This window comes from Dromiciops gliroides, chromosome 4 (assembly GCF_019393635.1).
Source record: "Dromiciops gliroides isolate mDroGli1 chromosome 4, mDroGli1.pri, whole genome shotgun sequence".
NCBI lineage: Eukaryota > Metazoa > Chordata > Mammalia > Microbiotheria > Microbiotheriidae > Dromiciops > Dromiciops gliroides.
The window spans coordinates 46,712,188-46,725,503 of NC_057864.1; positions in this window are offsets into that span (position 1 = coordinate 46,712,188).

Sequence of the window (13,316 nt, forward strand, 5' to 3'; positions counted from 1 at the left end):
ACCTAGTTTTTGGTTTTGGTTTTGGTTTGGTTGGTTGGTTGTTTTTTATTGTGATAATTGCTTTGACTTTATTTAAATAACTGATATGGGGCAGCTAGGTAGTGCAGTGGATAGAGCACTGGCCCTGGAGTCAGGAGTACCTGAGTTCAAATCCGGCCTCAGACACTTAACACTTACTAGCTGTGTGACTCTGGGCAAGTCACTTAACCCCAATTGCCTCACTAAAAAAAAAACCCCAAAAAATTAAAAAATAAATAAAAATAAATAACTTATGATTTTACTTAAATACCTGATGGTACCTAAGGCACATCTTTACTTTTAGCCAGTTGTAATTTTTCAGAGTCAACTGATTACTTAGATTGCTGTTGTTCAAATTACATGTAGGATCATCTCACCTTCATTCTTTCTTCTAATTTTGATAATTGTGATCCTTGTTCTAGCCAATTACTAATCAGACTGTCCAAATACAGTTAATTATGAAATAACTTCTATATCAGTAACTAGTCTGATGTAGTGAATTGATAGCTTCAGATTCAGGAATATTTGCATTCAAGAACCACTTCTGACACAAACTGGCTGTGTGACCTTGGGCAAGACATTTATCATCTCAGGGTTACAGTCAGTTAGTAAGGATTTATTAAGAAACCACTATGTTCTAGACACTGTGCTAAGAACTGGAAATACAAGGAATAGTAAATAACATTCCCTTCTCTGAGACCTCACAGAAAAATGGGGAAACAACATACAAATAACTACATATAAACAGATAAGCAACAAAGAGAAGGCACTAGCAATAAGGAGGATTAGGAAAGGTTTCTCATAGAAGATGGGATTTTACCTGGGATTTGAATAAATCTAGTGATTCCAAGAGGTAGAGATACAGGGGGGTAATATTCAGGAATGGATGACAGTCAGCAAAAATGCCTGAAGTAAGGAGGTGAATCGCTTTGTGTAAGGAACAACAAAGAGGCCAGTGTCAATGGATTCCAAAGTATTTGAGGAGAAGTTAGATATAAGAAAACTGGTTAATTAGGAGGGACCAAGTTGTTAAGGTGCCAAACAATGGATTTTATATTTGATTCTTGAGATAATAGGGAACCCCAGGAGTTTCTTGAGTGAGGTATATGGGACATGGTCAGATCTGCACATTAAGAAAACCACTTTGACAGTTGAGTGAAGGATGGACTGATATGAAGAGAAACTTGAGGCAAGCACCACAACCAGCTAGCTATTGAAATAGTTCAGGCATGGATTTATGGGGGCCAGCATGAGGGTAATGGCAGGGTCAGAGGAAAGAAGGGGGTATATACTCAAAATGTTGCAAAAGTAAAATTGAAAAGACTTTGCAGATTAGATATGGAGGGAGTAGTGAGACAGAGAGAGTGAAGTATCCAAGATGACACAAAGGTTTCGAGTCAGTGTGCCTAGGAAAGATGTTGGTACCCTTGGTGGTCATAGGGAAGTTTGATGATGGGAAAATGTTTTGAGCAAAAAATAATTAATCGAGTGTTGTACATGTCAAATTCCTGTAGGTCATATAGTTCACAATCTCTAATGGGCAAATGAAAATGAGAAATTGATGGTTAAGAGAGAAATTAAGTCTGGGTCGGTATATTTGAGAATCGTGACATCTAGATGATAATTGAATCCATAGGTACTGAAGAAATAACCAAGTGAAATAGTATAAAGGGAGAAAAGAAGAGGACCCAGGATATTGCCCAGGCAACTATCTATGTTGGTACATTGTTGAGTAAATGCTGCTTTACATTGCTAGAGAGAGGGTTTTTTTTTTCTTTTTTCTTCTTTTCTAAATAAGAGTTCCCCATACCAATGAAATCCAAGGTCTGGTGTGATTATAAAACACTTTGGTGATGAATGGGGGACTAACACCTGGTAGAGCCAGATGAGATTCCAGAGCTCTGAACTGTTTTATTTCTGGCCTTCCCAGTCTAACTCCTGTGGTTATCCATCATGCCAATCTTTTATGCTGACTTGCACAGAAGATTATAATCTTCGTGGCATTTATATGTTTGACTTAGCATTTAGGGGCCCCAAGTCAGGATTCAAGAAAGAGAATATTACTAGATGTTGTTTGGGAATCAGGAGCGGTATAGTTGAAAGAATATGAGATTAAAAGTCAGGAAAACATGGTTCCATTCTTGGCACTTTGGGATACTACCTAGGCAACATTTTTCCCTAGTTACTCAACATCTGTTCACTTCATATTCCTCAGATATGAAATGAGGAATGGGGTAGACTGGATGATCTCTGTGAGAAAATAATTATTAATAATGAATTTCTAGGAGAAACCCAGATGTGTTAGTGTTATCTGCTCTCTTCCCCCTCCCCAGAAACTAACCTGGGATGAGCCTTCAGCTTTAACAAAAGGAATGCAGATTGATCCTTCTGATTAGCTAGGGGAAGAAGCACCCCTAGATGGTAGGAATTTGGTCTCTAGACCACCCCCCAAGTCATGTCAATCAATGGAGCTGAATGATGCTAACCAATTATCTTAGATCAATGTGTGGTGGCCTGCCTCTACCAAAAAGAGGATAAAAACCCTGGGGACTCAAGGGTCACTCTCTCTGTCTCTTGATCTCGATCTCTCTCTCTCTCTGGCCCACTTCCTGGGACTCTTCAAGCTGGGTAAGTAATTGCATAGGATTATAAACCTGTGACCAATGGAGAATCAGGGAGACACGTGGTCAATACTTTAATAATAAATTATCTTAATTAATAATAAATGCTTACTGCCAAAACTGGTGCAATAGCCATTAATTTATAAGCAGCAATATTTTAGAAACCCCACCCTAGTCCCACAATATTTTAAATAACAGATCTCTAAAGTACCTTCATTATCTTTGCATCCTGTCAACTTCGGCTTCCATTCTCTGGGAACCACCCAAATGCAGCAACATGGAACAGAGGCCTATAGAAGAGAGAAAGTTTAGAGCCTGCAGAGTAAACTCTTCTTTTATCTCTGGAATGTGTACACTTGGACAACAGCCTAAATAGGCCCTATCTTTCATGAACATGAGTTCCTTTCAAGTCAAATTGGAGTCACAAGGCTTTGAAAGTCTGATGTGTTTTTTTTTTAAAGATAACTAAATTGTACATTATCAGATCTTAGTGGCACTCTATGGGGAGTCTTTTACCCATTGAGAGAGTCTAGAAGATTGTTAGCCAAAACTAGTAAAAATAGTTCTCACTCGAGGCTCTCAGACTATCATAGAGGTCAGAAATTACTTAGCAAGGGCCCTCTGGAGACCAGCGTGAAAAAAGGTAGATGGGACAATTGCTTACAAAAAGTTTGTGCATCCGTTTCCTAGGCAGAATCTGAATTTCTTGAGGCTGGGGATCATTTTACTGATTGTCTTGCTATCCTCTGTACCTGACTGAAAGGAGGGAGGGAAAGAAGAAGGAAAGAAGGAAGGAAGGAAGGAAGGAGGGAAGGAAGGAAGGAAGGGAGGAAGGAAGGAGGGAAGAAAGGAAGGAAGGAAGGAAGGAAGGAAGGAAGGAAGGAAGGAAGGAAGGAAGGAAGGAAGGAAGGAAGGAAGGAAGGAAGGAAGGGAGGGAGGGAGGGAGGGAGGAAGGAAGGGAGGAAGGAAGGAAGGAAGGGAGGAAGGAAAGAAGGGAGGGAGGGAGGAAAGCAAAAGAGGGAGAGAGAGAGGAAAGAAGAAAGGACAGACAGAAAGGAGAAAAGTAGTATTTGCTTTCAGGGATTTTACATTTTATAGTGGAAGACAAGATTTACATATAGCATATAAGTATATATAGATTAGATAAATACAGAATAATTAGAGAGCGCTAGCATTAGGGAGGATGAAGGAAGGCTTAGTTTATCTTAGCAAGTTATGTTTGAGCTATATAGATTATCATAATAGGTACTTAATAAATGTCAGTTGATTGATTGGTTGACTGAATCAGCAGTCCAGCCTAGCTTCCAAAATCATGTGTGCATCCTGGACAAAGCCACGTAAGGAAATTATATTGTCACCTACCTTCCTATCAATTTCCAACCCATAGCACCTCAGCATCTTGGTATCTGCACTGAGATTGTTTGGAAACATCTCCTTCAGTACCAAGTAACTCCTAATTGCTGGCATTATAAATTTACTGATACAACACATGACAAGCTACCAGCCAATTCTGTCTCTTATGGATGTAATAAGAATGCTTATCAGCCTCAAAGGAGTCTTAATTAATTAGGGACTCTCCCTTGTAATGTATTAACCAAACATTCACACCATCCCTCTAGGAGATAAGCAGCAGTGAATCATCTTCCAATTTTTATAATGCTTCTACCTATGGAGAAACTGAGACAAAAAAATGGAAGAAAAAACTCATTCAAGGACACAGGAGGTATCAAGGGCAGGACTGAAAAGCAACTCAGCACTCCCTGGCTCCAATATTTACTTTCAGGCTGCTACCCCTTTGCCAGGAGGGGCAGAAATCGTTGTTTCAGGCCCCATAGAAATACTGTGTCTCAAGCCTGCAGGTTTCACATCCACTAAAAGGGAATTTTGAAAGCAGCTGCCAGAAAGAGTCTGGAGCACTGACTGTGTACAACTGCAGACTGAGCCACCAGTGAATTTGCTCCTGTCTCCTCCCTGAGCCCTGCAAAGCAGAGGTAGGTGGAGACATTCACAGTGTCGGCGAGCCCTGACAATTTCCCCTACTCCCCAAATGTGTTTTGGAAAGATGAACTGTGTATGGCAGTTTGCAAAACAGCATGACTGCGTTAGCCTTTGCTCACTTTATCCTGAGCCAAAAAAACTGGAGTTCTGATAGCATCTGTTTCCACTACCCACGCTATACCAATCATCAAAAAAGCCCAAGAGTTGGGAAGGAAGTTCTGAAAGCTTTCACATGTCTGTTCTGACCAGGAAAACCACTTTCTTCCATGCATTCAGCCTGTTTCCCTTACTTTGTGTCTGATTCACAGAGTCAACTGGGAGATGCCTTGGGAGGAAGTCCAGGGTAAAGATCATGGCTGAGTCCTGTAAAAAGATTGTTAGTTTGAGAAAGTGATATTGTTACTTCCACATTCAGAACATACAACAACTGGTCTCTTAGAAAGAAAGAAAGAAAAAAGAAAGGAAGGAAGAAAGGAAGGAAGGAAGGAAGGAAGGAAGGAAGGAAGGAAGGAAGGAAGGAAGGAAGGAAGGAAGGAAGGAAGGAAGGAAGGAAGGAAGGAGGAAGAAAGAAAGGAAGGAGGAAGAAAGAAAGAAAGAAAGAAAGAAAGAAAGAAAGAAAGAAAGAAAGAAAGAAAGAAAGAAAGAAAGAAAGAAAGAAAGAAAGAAAGAAAGAAAGAAAGAAAGAAAGAAAGAAAGAAAGAAAGAAAGCATTTGCTTTTCTCCACCCTTGGAGTACTGGGGATAAGATGGTGTCAGACAAGGAGAGAAGGTATAACTCTAGGGCAAACGCCAGATGTTGGATTGGAACATCTTCAACTCCCCAGCAACGCAAATCAGGAGAAAATAATATTTACAATATGATGATATTCTATGTGAAAAAGGAATAACTTGTATCAACAAACCCAAATGTGTCTTCTGGCATTTTCTTTTTCATCACTACCCCCATTCTTTCTATTTCTCTTGTTTGTAGAGTTGTTCAAGTAGTTTATCTATAGTAAAAATAGTGAGGATCTGTATAGCACTTAAAGGTTAGCAAAGTGTGATAACTAAGCACTTTGATTAGCCCAGAAGATGTTCCAATTCAACATACATACATACCTACTATGTGCAAGGCACTCTGCTTGGAAGTGTGGATACAAATGCAAACTAAAAGTAAGACATCCCTTCCTTCAGGGAGCTCACATTTGAATGAACCAAAGCAACATGTAAAAAGCAGCTGAAAAGTAATGAGGTGGGGGAAGGTACTCAGTAGAAACATGGTGCGGAATTTCAGGAAGTCACAAGCTAAGCCAGTTGGGGAATGAAAGTAGCAAGTTTGGGCCCTTCTCCAAATGGAAACTTCTAGAAAAACTCTGCAGTGGACGAAGGGAGCCAGAATAGTGAAGGAATGTTCCAGGGGAAGATTTCTCCTGTAGTTTAGTGTTAAGGTCCAGAAAGTAAGAGGAATTCAAAAAAGGTGAAAGTACTTTTCTTGAAGGAGCATATCCAAATGAGAATGGCCAGGATGCTGAAGGTCCACAAATTCAATCCATAGAAGGGTCAAATAAGAAACTGGAAACATTTAGTATGACAAGGGAAGACATAGCACGGATATAATAACTGTTCAAGTCTTTGAAGGGCAATTGTTCAAGGGTTTGAAGGGCAGTTGTGGAAGAGGGCTTACATATAGCCTACATGACTATAGAACGCAGAACCATGAATAATCTTAAGAAGTTGCAAAAAGGGAAATTTACATTTGACATAAAGAAAAGTTTTCTAATAATTATAGCTTTCCAAAAATGGGGGTAGTACATATCCCCATTGGAAGTACTTAAGAATGGGTTCTAAGACCCCCTCTCAGGCATGTTATGGTGGGAAATCATTCTTGATTATAGGTCATTTAGGAATGTATGATCACACTGGAGTACCTTCTAACTTTAAATACAGTGAGGTTTCTGTTTGTTTTTATTTTTGCTCTGTTTTGTTTTGTTTTAGTGTAGGGTGGTATCAAATATGTGCCCAGCAAGATATATTCACTCTGCAACATTCTCACAATACTCCCAAGTAAAGTTGAAACAGACTAAAATGTATTGGCAAATACTTAATAAAATAAATACAAATATGATACAACATGGATAATGTTGATTTGTGGTTTCCTAAGTCATGTGCCTATAGGGATATGTTTCTATTTGAGTTCGACACCACTGGCATAAGACAGGTTCTGAGTCTATTATCCCAACTCTCACTTGTACTCATGAATTGGTAGAGAATTTGGAAGGTATATCTACTTTCAGGATTACCTGATGAGTTGTGAGATTGGTATGTATTCCTTTCTCCACTGATTATTAATTATATTAATTAGTCAAGTGGACAAATAGCTTTTTAAAAGGGGTTATTTACTAAAGCAATAAAGAAAGCAGTGATTCAAAACTACACCCCATAAAAACCTATAACATTCTCTCCACAAAGTATCTAGGAAAAAGTGGGCTCAACTTGCAGAACACATGTGGCAAAGGGTTGCCTAATAACTCTTGGAAGTCCTTTGGTTGGAGTCCTCCAGATGTTTCCCTTAGGTCTGGTGTAGTTGACTCATTTGCTTATTCTGGGCTCTTCGGAGCAGAAGTTCTCATCATTTTTGTGTCACAGGGTTGGTTCTTTGATAGTCTGGTAAAGTCAATTGACCACTCCTCAGAATAATGTCTTTAAATGCATCAAATTACAAAGGAAAGAAAAGGTTTATGAAAATACAGGTATAATTTATTTTTCCCATCCAACTTCATGGATCCCCTGAAGTCTGCCTATAGGCAAGGTGTCCATGGACTCTAGGTTAAGAATAGAGCCAGGAAGTCCAGTCTGTTTTTAACTCCCAATTCACAGACTCTCAGCATCTGTTCAAAGGATGCTGATATGTTGAAAAGAATACATAGTCTAGACCTGTGATTTCATTGATGCGGTAATTTTGAAGTGAGAAGCTTTATTTGGCAATTCAGGACAGTATTCCCTGAAGTTAATAGCCCAGGTTTACAGAACCAATATGTCAGTCAAGGCTTGAACCCAGGTCTTTTTGGTTCCTTTTTTATCTCTCTATCCTCCATGTAACATGAGTCAATAACTTCTTTGGTACAAAAATAAGAATTGGACGTTATTTGTTCAGTTGCTAGATATCTGCAGCATATTTTTCATGGTTTGAATCAATTAATGGACTGGCCACAAAGAAAGAAATCAATCATGTAACTTAGTAATATCCAAACATATAACAGTGCTAGAAGTCAATCCAATATTTTCTCTTTTAAGCAAATTTATACACAAAGGAAAAGAAATTCTCATGTTTCTTTTTCCTTATTCTCAATGAACTTTAAAAAGCTTTGAGTAATGACTTAATTCTCAAATTAGTCCTGCACTCCAGTTCAAAAGGTGGAAACTTTCATCTGGGTAGTTCCATGATATCCTCAAGGTCACTCACAAAGTCTACTTTTTATATAGTTCATTTTCTTTTATACATTAAGGGTTTATTTTGTTCTTATATATTCAGAACTGATTCAGCGACTCTTCCAAAGCTTTCACTTAAAGCTCTCAGCTCCATATTTTTGATATTGGAGAACGGCCCAATCTAATATACATGATTTTGCTTTATACTTATTATTCACAGCTCTTTCCCTTTGCATCTGAATCTGCAGTAATAAAAATCTTGTTATATGAGCACAATAACTTTGTGACATTAAGCCATCTGTCAAGTCTTATATGTTTTGACTCAATAATGGGCAATCAATGACTTGCCGGCACAATTAACAGGAGATTTCTGCTAGGGATAGATGGAAAACTTTTGCTTAATTGTAGTCTTTAGAGCAGTTAACACTCATTAACCTCCCAAACTGTACACATGCCCATTATTATCTGATCACTAACTATATGCATTTCTATCATTGCCCTCTGTTTTCACAGTCATAAAGTACTCATGATTCACCCAAATATTTGAGTGCATGGCCTAGACGTGAAAAATAATCCATTTGGCAAATATTTGTAGAGAAGTTACCCAAAGTATGTGTGTGTAAAAAGAATTGCTATGCCTATGCTAAGTTATGAAAACAGCTTTCATTTTCAATTTCGCAAATACAACTTTTAAAAAACTATACTCAGAGGGGCAGCTAGATGGCGCAATGGATAGAGCGCTGGCCCTGAAGTCAGGAGGACCTGAGTTCAAATCCGGCCTCAGACACTTAACAGTTACTAGCTGTGTAACCCTGGGCAAGTCACTTAAACCCAATTGCCTCACACACACACAAAAAAATAAACAAACAAAAAAAACAAAACAAAAACAAACTATACTCAATTGGGCCAATGCAATTTGAATATCTGAAGGTTCATTACTTTGTCAGTTTTGGGAAGGGCAGAGCAATGAGGGCTGAGTGACTTGTCCAGGGTCACACAGCTAGTAAGTGTCAATTGTTTGAGGCCAGATTTGAACTCAGGTCGTTCTGAATCCAGGGCCGGTGCTATATCCACTGCACCATCTAGATGGGCCTATTTTGTCATTATTAATGGAATTGTTGGATGGACTGGTTTAAATAGTACATTGGCTTTGTAGATTTGTGTTTTTGAGGATTCCATATATATATTTTCTATGTGTGCTGACTTAAAGACAACAGTGAAATGTGGATAAGGAAGAATAGAAGAAAAACAAAGTAATGGTTTTCAGGTGTGGTCTCAAGAAGAGCATTTGGAATGGTCCTTAGTTGTATATTTGTTTTTACAATCATTGTGAACTCTTTGTGAAGACACATGACTGGTAAACAATGGGATTTTGAAATTGAGATGTCTACCCCCCCCCACCATGATGTTTCACAGCTAATGCTAGCTCTCTATGCAAATAAAGATGTGTCCAGTTGTCAGGACATATCCAAGATGGTTGACATCAAAGTAATACTTTCTTCAGAAAATAAAGGAGCTTTGTTTCCCTACATGATTTTGCTTGAATCAACTGCATACTTCCTTCCACACCTCTGCTCTGTGACTATAGAATTATTTTTTGTTCACATTGGGTTCATTTACTCCTTCTTTTGGTATGAACTGCAATCTGTCTATGCTTTCTCATGCTATGTGCTTTGTGTCCATGTTTCTCCATGAATACTTCATAGATGATCTGCCAAGCATCCTGGAGGCATTCTTCAAAATAACTATAGACAGGATTGTTTACAAAATAATTTCAGTAAATGGCTGAAACTGAATTCCCACTTTATTTAGAGAGAATGATCTCTGTGACTTGAATGTTTCAAAAATTATGAGGCTCAGCCAGTGTTACAGACTGTGGTTTGAGGCTACTCTGAACTTGGGCAGTCAATGACTTCTGTTTAAAAAGAGATCACTTTCTTTTTTTTTGGAAAAAGTAAAGAAAAAAAATAAGGCTAAAATCAAGAAATCTGGAAGAAAGTCAATCTATTACTATAGTGTTGAGGCCACAAATTTATATATGCACAAAATGAAGAAATGCAGAATTAAATACTACATTTATGTTGTACTTTTTTTTTTTTTTTTGGTGTGGCAATTGGGGTTAAGTGACTTGCCCAGGGTCACACAGCTGGTAAGTGTTAAGGGTCTGAGGCCAGATTTGAACTCAGGTCCTCCTGAATCCAGGGCCGGTGCTCTATCTACTGTGCCACCTAGTTGCCCGTGTGCTGTACATTTTCAAAAAGAGGAAACCCCTTTGCTATGAGTAGTGCTGTGAGACTCCCCCAACTCTTGTATTTCTGGACTTCTATATTCTGACATTTGCATCTTAATGTGGCATTAATGGAGTTTTCAAATTATAATTTATAGAAAATGACAGTCTAGGCAAGCAGATGTTGCACTGTTAGTGATTATGGGTTTCAAATTTTACTGCATATTACAAACCAAAGCATCATGTCAGACTTGGGGGTCTCTTGGGCTATGGAGAGGGAAGAAAGGGGATCCTTGGGTCCCATCATGTCACTTTGCTGGTCCAACTCATCTCTTCCTCGTGGTAGGAAAATATCCTATACGCCTGTGAAAATGTCTGATGTTAAAACAAAATGACTCCACAGTCATCGATCATGAACACACTTAGCTCTGGCTGAAGTCTAGTTACCATGATGAGTATCATTTTGAGTTTATAACATAGAGAACCAATGAGAAAAAAATTCAGATGGTCAGACAACATGAATATTAAGATCATCTCTTCCAATTTGTCTGACAGAATCAAAGCTATTTCATAAATTTATTTCATTATTGTGACTGTGCTAGCATCAGCAATCCCACACACACACACCGCTGCCACTTTCCCCTACTCCATGTTTTAAAACATCCCAATAAATATATAATCCCAGGGGCAGCTAGGTGGCACAGTGGATAGAGCACCAGCCCTGGAGTCAGGAGTACCTGAGTTCAAATCCGGCCCCAGACACTTAACACTTACTAGCTGTGTGACCCTGGGCAAGTCACTTAAACCCAATTGCCTCACCAAAAAAAAAAAAACCACAAAACAAACTAAAACAAAACAAAAACATATAATCTCAGCCCTGGCTTTCTATTTGGCAATAGTTGCCAGAGTGACTAATGAATGATGCTTGAGGTACCTATGGAAACTAAGAAAAAAATTTTCACACAAAGTTCACAGAAATGATGATATTGGAATTTGGCACTAAGAACTATGGAAAAAAGGAAGATGCCACACACATGAAGCATACATCTTGATTATCCACACAGAAGCATAGGGTGGGGCTAAGATGTTATCAAGCTTAGTCCTATAACTTGAAAACCAACAAAATTGTGGGATATCATTCATGGCTACAGACCTGCTAAGGTACCTAGATGGCACTGTGTATAATATGTTGAACCCAGAATCAGCAAAATCCACGTTCAAATCCAGTCTGAAACTCTTCCTACCTATGTGACCCTAGGCAAGTCATTTAACCTCTGTTTGCCTCGGTTTCATTAACTAGAAAATGAGATAATAGAAGCACCTTCCTCTCAGGATTGTTATGATGATCAAATGAGATAATAGATGTGAAGTACTTCATAAACTTCAAACTCTATAAAAATGCTAGCTATAATAACCATTATTATCAATCACCAAGTTTTGACCTCATTTTGACCCTCATTTTACAGATGAGGAAACTGGGACCTAATGAAACTAGGTAACTTGTCCAATGTCAAACAGGTAGGGAGAACAGTTGGGATTTGAACTCAGGTCCTTTGATGATAAATTTAGTATTCTTTTCATTATGCCATTTTGTGTCAATGTCTCTAAGTTAAGTCATGTAATGAGACTTTAGCCCCTTGTGTTGTATAAAACCAAAATCTTTTTCCAGAGCAAATATTATTGGATTGAGCTGCAAACCCTGTGAAGGGAGGAAGATTCCTTAATAGAATAAGACAATGCTGACATTGTAACTATCACATCCTAACTCTTCATCAGTTGAGCTCCTAGGGCCTGCTCCTCCTTTACCCAGATTGATTAAAATTCCCAATGTTTCTTTTTCCAGGTTAGAAATGAACAAGAAAATAGTTCAGGCATAACTAAATGGTTCTAGAACAGAATAATAATAATAAAAAAAAACAGGGCAACTAATATGGGTCCATTATTCTTCTCTAAACTTTGTTCAAATGACAGACATGGGGATGACTTATGTATGTGAATGTCTCTCTGTATGTCTAGTACAATGATGTAGTAGTCTCAGAGATAGCAAGCAATGTGGCAGTTGCCATGGCAGCAAGATGTTTTTCATTGAAGAACAGTTAAAATGGGGGCATATAAATAACATATGTACAGTACATTGTCTTTGAATTGGCGACCTTTGCCCTTGGACTAGGAGAACATGTTTTCTTCTTTTTATTTTTTTCAGATTCTTGTCTATATTTGATGTTGCATATGTATCTAATCGAGGAGGCGATCAAACTGGCCTCTTTGAAGCTATGCGGGGCTCAGATCCAGAGTGAGGAAATGAAGGGGAACTTCCATCTCTACATGTGGTTAAAAGAGCTGATGGATTAGAAAAAAAAGTTCATATTAGACATGGTGCTGAAAATGACATTTCACACTTTCCAAGCAAAACTCTCAATTAAAATTTACAGTACAGTTATTTTTTTTTTTAGATAATTGGAGAGGGTGACCCCTATCTAATATCTTTGGTCTAGAAAACGAAAGCATATGAAGGTCATCAGAGAAAATCTGAAGTCTCAAATGTTGAAGTGAGTCCTGGGGATGGTCAAAATTTGGAATTTCTCTCATCATCCAGACGTGTCTAGGCATGTCCAGTTTTCCTGACACAGAGGCACCCTTGAGGGGACTGTGGAGCTTGTTCAAATTGTCTGACATGTAGACCTCGGTGTCCCTCATCACATGGGTGGGGGTAAACCCCTTTGACTGGTTTGCCTGTGTCTTTAACCTTTGTAAGCCTCAGGCAGCCACTCTCTTTTCCCCCTACTCTCTACTTCCATATTTCTGCTCCTCTTTCTGGTCCCTCTTACCAGAGGGGGAATAATCACAGTTCACCCACAAGATGGGTTCCATGAATGGAAACCAATAAAAAGGGATGGACTTCATACCTTTTTCTTGCTCTTTTGCAACTTGGCTTAGTAGTTTCTATTTTGTGTTGTTTATCTTCTCCTGTTTCAGGTTCCAGGATGATCCTAGGAGTTCAAGCCATGACAATGTAGGAACCAATATTTCAGATGGCATGAGAC